Raw genomic sequence first — 10,793 nt, 5'->3', positions numbered from 1 at the left:
GAGAGCATCAAGGCAGTGGGTATGTTAGATGTGAAATTAGCAAAGGATGGACATGGTGACGCTGTTAGGACATCGCCCGAGAAGATGGAAGTGGCAATGAGTTGGAATGGAAGTGGCAATATCGCGATTAAAAGTAGTTCAACATTTCTCTGCCGGCTGTAACGATGAGAGGAGTTACATTTTTTCCTTATGAAACAACAGTATAAAACAAACATCAAGAGAGTATGAGAAGGAAGGATTACACTGACGTTAGGATGGAATGAAGAACACTGAAGGAAGGTCACAATGGTGGGAAGGAAATACCGCCGAATCCTTTTCCTCGCCATCCCGCAAGAAAATATCTAAGCAAATGGTTGTATATGTGGGGTACATACACTGGGGACTGATATGGTGAAATAAGTCGATGGCAATGGACAGATCATAGTTGGTGCCTCATCCAACCAAAAATGTACTTAACTAAAGATTTTAAGATTAACTTAAAGGTAAATTACTGAGATGAAAATAATCTTTAGTTCTACATAGGATCTAATATTATCATTCATCTTCTGTCTGGGTGGTAGGTAGTGGCGACCATCATCCACTCACTACATGTACTGCTGCCTACTCTTCCTTCACCATTATCACTCTTTATCTGTGTCTGCCCTCTCTCTCCTTACTTCTCCCATCTCTCTTGCCACTTTTCATTACTATTCTTTCCTTTTCAGATGGATTTACATTGAGTGACAAGTCAAATGGTTTCCTGTAATCCAGGAGACCATTTACAACGCTGGGTAGTAACCATATAACTTGTCCACACGTGTTCCCTACGCGTCAGCAAATGAATTGGCAGAGAGTTAGTGCCCCTCCCCGTAAAACAACTAACTCAAAGACAAATGACAACCCCTTGCTGGTTTATGGTGCCTTGCTGTAGATAAATAAATAGATAGATCTTGTCTTCGTCTCAAGTGACAACCAATATTTTTTTTTTCCCTTAACCATCTACAATAAATGAGAATAAGTATACTATTTAGCAATATCCATTCGAAAACTTAAATCACCAGTTTGGCGTGAAATGAGCCAATTTCAGGTACTGATAGCTAGATCAACCCATACTACAACACAGTACACTATTTTGTAACATAGAACACTCATGCCTCACTTTTGACATACATCTTACTCATACACTACTCAGGCAAAAAAAAAAAATAAAATAAATAAATAATAAAAAGTCATATGACCCATTATTTTAATGAATCTTTGGATTCTAGACACTGCTTTTTGGATAACTCTTGCTTATACTATACTGGTGTTTAGTAGTTGTTGAAGTATTCTGAGAGTACTGATGCATAATTGTTGCTAAACTAAGAATTCCAACACATTAATTCATCTCCGCAATTCACCTTTAAGTCTTAACTTGGTTAGCTCAGGCAACACTGGTGTGTGTGTGTGTGTGTGTGTGTGTGTGTGTGTGTGTGTGTGTGTGTGTGTGTGTGTGTGTGTGTGTGTGTGTGTAAAATTAAATAGGTATACTCTTTGTTTCCATCTGTACAACAATATTGTTAAAATAATGAATATTAATGAATTCTCATGGCTGCGAGATCCCCCTAGGTCTCGTTACCTTTCTGTCAGGTTATTCCGACATATTCATTGTAATCGATGAAAATGAAATTTCCATTCATGTTCATCATCCAATCCTATGTTGCCCCAGGAGGAGCGTAAGAGCCCGGGGCTAGGCAAGTTGATCCTGACCCTTAATATGAGAGTGACCAGCCTCACTCATCCCTGAGTGGCATATGTGAGCAATAAAGCACCCCATGGATATAAAACTGCACCAGCTCAATCCGATTGGAGCACCTTAAGTATTCACTAAACCACCAGGTGCCATAATTTGGTTATATGGTTACCACCCAGCGTAGTAAATGGTTTCCTGGTGTACAGGAAACCATTTGACTTGTCACTCAGTTTACAGTAGAGTCATCCAAAGCCAGAAGGAAAAGGAAAGAATGAAGGAAAGAAAGAAGAGGAAGGAAGGAAGAGAGGAACGGGCAGACACCCAAAACAGCACTACATCGATTAAAATGAAATTTGCTACCCATTCTTTGGTGTCATCCATGTGTCGTCAACCTTTTATCCATAACACTTTCTATTACAACATCTGCCCACCACTGATAACTGAGATAAGGATAAAGTTCACTGACGAGTGGCTGTTATCTGTATCGATGTGTTTGTCGGAGTCGATGTAACATGTTATGCAATCAGCTGTTGTGTAACTGCAGGGAAATAATTCCCCATTTTTATCATTGTAGGTTTTAATTAACCGTATCAGACCTCCTATATCAACCAGACTTATCCCTCATAACCATCGTTCATCTCTCATTTCCTTTCCCACCTGCATCCCTACCTCTCTTATGGGGAAGCTCCTCCTCTTCACTACTGAAGCCAATGCCGAAGAAGGCCGCGTAATGGACACGTCTGTTTCGTACTCATGATGCGCCAGTGGGATCACAGGTGACATAAGAGTGGCACCCACTGATAGACTGGTGCCATAGCATTGCGGGACCAGGCCCGTCTCCCAAACCGAAATCCGAAGCAGGCAGCGACGACAGAACTCCAAAGACGTGCCCAGCAGGACGACTTGCGTCATAGGAGTAGCATCAAGTATCAGATAATGTGGCTACAGGATCCCATGTATAAGGAAAGGACAGAAGGTCCTTTTATGTTGATATCCGTCCACCAAGGGCTGTGTGATTATAAATTAAACATCCTTTCATGGCACTAAACTTCAAGACCAAAGCACTACATGACTAATTTAAATTCATTAATCATACAATGAAATGTCTTCCTTTTATATGTTCACTGCTACTCTATCTCGGCTTTATTCCCACTCTCTGCAATCTTGGGTTTATACCAAGTGTAATGGTAATGTTGGCTTATAGGGAAATTGTAATTATTGTGACTAACCGCCGTATGTTTCAGACTAGTCGTGAAGGGGAAAGTAGGCCTCAAATGTTTTATAAACAATTATGTAATGCCACTTGTTTTTTATGTGAACATGCATCGCAGCCCTAAAAACAAGCTACCTTCATTGCATGCTTCAAAGATTATCGGCAAAAAATGGGAACATCCCTTCCCTGCCATTATGCTGTTCAGTCATTAATCTTGAGTTCCCCTGTATATGGGCTGAGCTTTGACGGAAAATATGGGTTAATTCGCACTTGAAAGATGAGGTGAGATAGGATCTCACGTCGTATATTATCCGCATTAGGGCCAGAAAGTGTTGCTTTGCGTTTTTTGTCGGCCTTTGATGCCTGGTATTCAAAATAAAAAAAAAAGTGTAAGCGAGGCAGCCTGAAAGTAAGTTATCAGTGACTGATGGAGGCTAAACTACAACCACAATTTTCTCACAGGTGAATTATTGTCCCCATGAGGACCCCAAGGAAGGCTGCAGACATAACTAAGGAATGGCTGGAGGCCATCCTTACCGAGTATGAGGCGAAGACGAATCCTGGTGCCTCAGTCAAGGTCACTTCCTTCCAGGTCAACCCAGGTCTGTGTGCGTTTGTGTGTTTCCTGCAGTATTTTATTTCCCTTCTGAACTATATTTACATTGAGTCAGGCTCGTAACGTCCCTTCTTATGCTTTTTAGACATACATTCTTCAAAAAAATTGCTGTTAACCACACACACACACACACACACACACACACACACACACACACACACACACACACACACACACACACACACACACACACACACACACACACACACACACACACACACAATTCCATTTGGTAGCTAATGTCATGAGTCAAGTGCTCTCATAGGAAATTAAAATTTCCTGATTTTATCACCAGCTACTTTAGCAGTTTTAAGTTTTTTGTTGTGTTTTCAGTTATATCACAGTGTCTTTCCGTTTTCTCCCTTCATGTTCCACTTTAGTAACATTAATACATAATCTTTTTTTTTTCTTTTTTTTTTTCAATAATGTAAATTAGGCCATTCCAGCCTGCCGTCATAACATACCCTGTATATCCCTCAAACCTGGCACGTGAGTGCTCTGCATTTATTTTCTGACTAAGTGTCTCAAGCAAGAGCTCCACACAAATACATCAAATTCAAGTGTTGGCCTGTTAAATGTTGTAATAAGTGGCAGTACTCAGTAAGTGCAACACCCGTGCCCTAAAACTGGTCTAAGTAGGGACTTGAATTTGACTTAACCCTGCAACCTTAGCCTTTGACCAGTTGTCCTAAAAACCGAATGCTTTCATCCATGTCTGACTTCAACCCTTCCACTAAGTCTGGTTCAAATCGGATTAAAACTTTAGATGACATTAACTGTTAACCTCTTGGCCAAAAAAAAAAGCCACCTTTAGTCAACCTTCAGTACTTCTACAAAGACTGGTCCAAATCAAACCAACACCCTGAGTCAAGGGCTTCACAGATTGACCTTGGCTTGTGACCTTGACCTTCGGCTGAATGTTCTCAAAATCTAATCCCTTCATCTGTGCCTTACCCTTATCCCCCCCCCCCCAGTCTGGTTTGTATAAAATAAAAATATAAGTTGACTTTGCTTTTTGGCCTATTTTTCTCAAATACAATAGGCAGTCCCTTGAGTGACCCTCAACTCTTCCACCAAGTGTGATCTAAATCAAATTAAAACTGTATTAATTATTCTGCTCACATACAAACACATAATAGTTGAATTCTGAAATTTCCCTGTGACCCTGATTTTTTTACTCTGATCTCAGCTTAGTCATTACATCCTTGCCTTACCCTTCCTTAACTCAAATTTGATCTGAATTGGACTAACACTTTTTTTTTTTCTTAATCTTGCCCTATGACCTATACCTTTGACCTGTTGTTCTCAAAGACAATGGATAAACACACTGACTGGCTCTCAGCCTTTCAAGTCTGGTTAAAATCTGATCAAAACTGTTTGAATTATATTGTTCACACACACACACACACACACACACACACACACACACACACACACACATGCCACCCAAGTCAGACACATGGGAAAGAGACGAGTATGAGGACCTGGCAGAGAATACAATTCAGAGTTTAAAATCATTACTACATAAAATGGAAGAGAAATCGGAAAGAATTATACTAACTGGAGATTTTAATACAAATATAAATTGGAATACTCTAGATAATTATAATAAGCCAAGAAAGCTGTTGGGACCAAAAGCTCCTGGATCTCGTGCAAGAGTTTTTCCTAACGCAACATGTAAGGGAAAGCACCAGGAAAAGAGGACTCTAAGTACCCTCAGTGCTACAGCAGATCTCATATGTACTAGGCAAGAAAACGTATCACACACACACACACACACACACACACACACACACCACAAAGCCAGTCAGGAGACAGGACGTGTGTGCTGGGCAATCCCCAGGTCCTGTCCTCCCCACTTACTGTTTTTTTTAATCAGCCCATACACCACTGACCGGGCAAATGTATGGCCCGGTCTGCACTATATGTGCAGGGAATCTTTCAACGAACGAACGTATCACACACACACACACACACACCACAAAGCCAGCCAGGAAACAGGACGTGTGTGCTGGGCAATCCCCAGGTCCTGTCCTCCCCATTTACTATATTCTAACCAGCCCATACCCCACTGACCGGGCTAATGTATGGCCCGGACTGCATTATATGTGCAGGAAATCTTCGAACGAACGATATTGACAATTTAATATACCACCTTCAATTCGGCAAAAGCGACCATGCAGTACTAAATTGCAACTTCAGGATAGCATATGACATAGTTAACAGCAATGAAAGTTACAAAAAGAGCCTAAACTATAAAAAGGGAAACTATCATGACCTAAAGAAGTGCTTCTTAGAAACTGCTTGCGAAAAGGAGCTTAGAGGACAAGATTTAAATGCTATAATTATATAAAAAAATTCTGTGAACTTTATGAAATAGGAGTCCAGAAGTACATTCCACAGCACAAAGAAGCAGAAAAGGAAATAAAGAAATGGTTCAGTACAGAATGTAAAAATTAAAAAGAAAATAGAGATTTGTTGTGGAATAGATACAGAAGACACAATAGTGAAAGGGCGTATAATAATTACAAACAGGCAAGAAACGATAATACAAGGGTAAGGAGGGAAGTCCAAAAACAGTTTGAGGAAGATTTCATAAATAAAAGCTATTTTACAGCAACATCAGATGCAAAACTAAAGTAAAAAATACAATCCATTACGGACGAGGGAATCACCTATACACAAGAGAAGGATATTTGTGAAGCACTAAACAAGAAATTCCAATCAGTTTTTACAGAGGAAAAAAAATTTGAGAGGGATTATGTGGAGCGTGCATGCCCACACATACTACTAGATATACAAACATCAGAAAAAGTAATATAGGAGGAGCTAAGTAAATTAGACAAAGGAAAAGCAAATGGTCCTGATGAAATTTCATGTTGGGGTACAACATGAATGTACAAAGGAGTTAAGTAAACCATTATTTTAAATTTTCAAGAAATCCTTGAGTCAAGGTAAACTACCTGATATTTGGAAGAAAGCAAACATTGTTCCCTTATTCAAGAAAGGGAATAGACAAAATCCACTCAACTACCGACCATTATCACTAACCAGTGTTGCAAGCAAGGTATTAGAAAAGCTTATAAGAAAAGCTTGGGTAAATCATCTAGAAGAACACAATATGATAACAGAAAGACAGTTTGGTTTGAGAAAAGGAAAATCATGTGTTACTAATCTGTTGAGCTACTATGACAGAGTAACAGACACATTACAGGAAGGAAAAGGATGGGTGGACAGTATCAATTTAGATTTCAAGAAAGCATTTGACAGAGTACCGCACCAAAGACTTTTATGGAAACTGTACCATCAAGGAGGAATTCGAGGCAAATTGTATTGTTGGATGCAAGATTTTCCAATAAGAAGAGAAATGAGAACAGCACTAAGGGGAAATTACTCATCATGGAAAGAAGTGACTAGTGGAGTACCACAGGGCTCAGTGCTGGCACCAATCATGATTTTAGTGTATATAAATGATATAGACAATAACATTGGAAATGAAAGCTATTTAAATATGCTTGCAGATGATGCAAAAATACAAAGGAGAATTACTAACATAGACTCTTGTAAAGTGCTACAAGAAGAATTAAATAAACTTCATGAATGGAGTAGTACATGGCAAATGGAATTCAATGTGGACAAGTGTCATGTAATCAAATTTGGTAAAAGTGGAAAAAGACCCGATTGGGATTATACGTTAGGAAATAAAACCCTACACACATCAAAAAGAGAGAAGGACCTAGGTGTGATTATCAATAGCAGACTATCTCCGGCAGACCACATCAGTGAGAAGGTACGGAACATGTTTACACTGCTTGCAAATATGAGAATAGCATTCACATACATAAATGAAGACATGCTAAGAAAGATAATAACATCATTCATCAGACCAACCCTGGAGTATGCATCAGTAGTCTGGAGTCCTCATCTCAAAAAACACATAGACAAGATTGAAAAAGTTCAAAGGGCCGCTACAAGATGGGTACCAAGCTTAAGGGATGTAAGCTACGAAGAAAGACTAAATAAACTGAATCTACCAACACTACAGGAGAGAAGGAAATGAGGTGATATTATGCTATATAAATGCATATCAGGGAAGGAGAAAATAGACATAAATGATTACTTAACCTAAGGGGATGCATCAGCAAGAGGACACTGCAAAAAACTGCATAAAAAGAGAGGTGATAAAGACGTAAGGAAATTTAGTTTCCCAAATAGAGCACTTGATCGGTGGAATGCACTACCGAATGATATAGTGTGTGCCAAAACAATTCACAATTTTAAGAATATGTACGATAAATATGGTTTAAGACACGGGACAGTTCGAGCTTGACTCATTCCTGTAAAGATACATAGGTAAGAACACACACACACACACACACACACACACACACACACACACACACACACACACACACACACACACACACACACACACACACACACACACACACACACACACACACTTAGTGATGCAATACTCCCGTCACACTACGACATGTGTAGAGACAGTATAATGTTCCTGATCATCTTCTTGATCTTCATCAGCATATATACTGTAAAGAAAATGCTACAGTCATATTGTCCAGTAGTGCAAGCAGCTGCCAGCTCATCCTCATATTACACCTAAATTCAACATGTTTATTAGGTGTGAAACCTTGTCGACCATACTTATGATCGATTCCTTGCCATGACCGTGATTTGTTTCTGCAGGAAGAACAAGATAAGGAAAGCGCCCAGTCTTCCCATGTCTCCTGTTCCTCATAAAGAAAAAGAAAAACAAGTCTTAGCTAGGAGAGGAAATTATCTTAGGTTATAACCGTTTTCTGCAGAAAGATAAAGGAAAGCAGAGTGAAGATCTGTGTCTTTAGTACTCCCTGCAAAAAACAAATCTGTTACAACATGGAACCGATCGTAAATATGTCTGAGAATCCGACCCTGTTTCAGCGCAAGAAGCCAAAGCATTTACCATAATGTAATACGTGGGTTGTGGGGTGCTGCAACTGAGGAAGTTGTTCCTTTGACATTTAACAGCTTACAGTATTTCACACGGATCAGTAGCAGAAAAGACAATGCACTAGCTCTACATCATTTCCATAGACTTTCTTCTTGACTAGCATCATATTGTACTGCAAATCACAGTTTCAAATCAGCACTCAAGATGGAGAGATGGCAATTTAGGACAAGTTGGTGTTAAAAATGAGTAATGTTTAGAAACAGGGGATAAGAGTGGCGGGACTGAGCTAGGGAGCTGCTTATACAGTACACATACACTGCAATATTATTTTTTATGAGGGAGAGGGGCAGATTTTAAATAAGAAAAACATAATTCACATGCAGAACATGTTACCATACATTACAGCTAAATTCTTTGGTTGTGCTACATATGTGAACCATTATCTTCATATCAATGGCCATGAAGTGAAAAATAAATATTACACAATACTGATAACACTACGAATCAATGTCTGCCCACCCATTCCATTCACACACACACACACACACACACACACACACACACACACACACACACACACACACACACACACACACACACACACACACACACGAGTATTCCCCCATCCATCTGGTAATACGAGCTGCTATCCAAAATTTTCTAGGCTGGGATCATGATGCTTGAGTAGATTGTAGTACGGTAATGTGCCTCTAGTTGGCAGTATCAACATGCTTTGCGAGTCAGTGTGCCACACAGCGCAGTACCAGGTAGACGTGAGGATCTGTGGCATTCGTTTGTTTGCTGTTGTGCATGTGTCGTCAGACGATTTTCGAGATGGATATAAAAAAGGAACAGCGACTTTACATAAAATTTTTTTGCGAATCTCAGGAAAAATGCAACAGAGACCCTGGTAATGAATCAACAAGTGTTCGGTGGGCAAACTGTTAGTTGGACAAAGGTGTTTCAGTGGCGTGCACTGTTTAAGGCCAATCAATTAATGGTTGATGACAACGTTCACACGGGGAGGCCCTCAACCAGTTCAACTCCTCATAATGTCGAAAAATTCAGCAGCTCGTCCATGAGGATCAATGTCGGAGCACTCTTGATGTTTGTGAGATGGGAATTGGTTACAGGACATGTCAGAGGATTCTAACTGAAGAATTGGGCATGCACCACATTGCAGCCAAATTTGTCCCTAGTCTCCTGATGGCTGACCAAATGCAGCAACACATTGATGTCTGCATTGAGCTTTTGGACTCTCCTCACAAGATGAAACCTTCTAGTCCAGGGTCATAACTGCCAATGAGAGCTGGGTTTGAGGTTATGACTCTTGAGATAAAGCAACAATTGTCCCAGTGGAAAAGTCCAGCCTCACCAAAACTCAAAAATGCCAGACAGTAGAAAATTGCCTGACAACACGTGCACAACAGCAAACAAGCAAACATCACTAATTCCCACATCAGTCTAGCTCAATGACTCACAATGCGTGTTAGTACTGCCACCTGGAGGTGCATCAAGCTACTGTATTTAGGCGTCGTGATCCTAGTCTGGAAAATTTTGGACAGCATCTCATAAAATGTCATTTAGCCACTTCACGCTAATGACATATTTTCTTCATTTTATTCATGCTACTTAGATTATTTTGTTCAGCTCAGGAGAGACTTTCCAAACTTGAGGAGTTAGTTGTACCCATTTATCTCTTTCCATACTGAACAATTAATTATACATGCTTGGAACGAAGGCCAATGTTCAGGCGTGACATCTCTCCTATGGTGGTTGCAACTGAACTTCAGCATATAAGTATGATGTTCTTGCACAGTGGCACTCTTTCATACCCCGACGAATAAGGAACGTATTAATTTGTAATTACTGTACATACTGTTAAGAATCAGTTTACTAATGTACTTTGCAATCAGCATATAAAGTGGAATACAGTAGACCATCGCTATATTGAACTACTGGTAATTAGGGAGAATCCCGGTTCAAAAAAGCTGAAAATTTGATTAATCCAAAGGTCACCCCCCTAGTGGGGATTCAAACACATGATTAAAAATAAAATGACAACAGTATCATATTCAAGTACTGTAAATGAAAACTACACCCATTTTACACTAACTTGGTCCTTAATCTGGTCATTTTGCTACTTATTTCACATCTTTGTCATAGCACATCTTTATGACTGGAACAGTAATATTATAATCTGCTTTTATAACTCAACAATCAAGATTGGGAGAAGGCAATTTTAGGCCAGGTTGGAGCAAAAAGGGTAGGAAGCACATGTCTTGTTCACTGTACCTCT

The sequence above is a fragment of the Coenobita brevimanus genome, chromosome 75, assembly GCF_032717465.1.
Source record: "Coenobita brevimanus isolate Jiangsu-jjx chromosome 75, ASM3271746v2, whole genome shotgun sequence".
Classification (NCBI taxonomy): Eukaryota; Metazoa; Arthropoda; class Malacostraca; order Decapoda; family Coenobitidae; genus Coenobita; species Coenobita brevimanus.
This window is presented reverse-complemented; position numbering follows the sequence as displayed.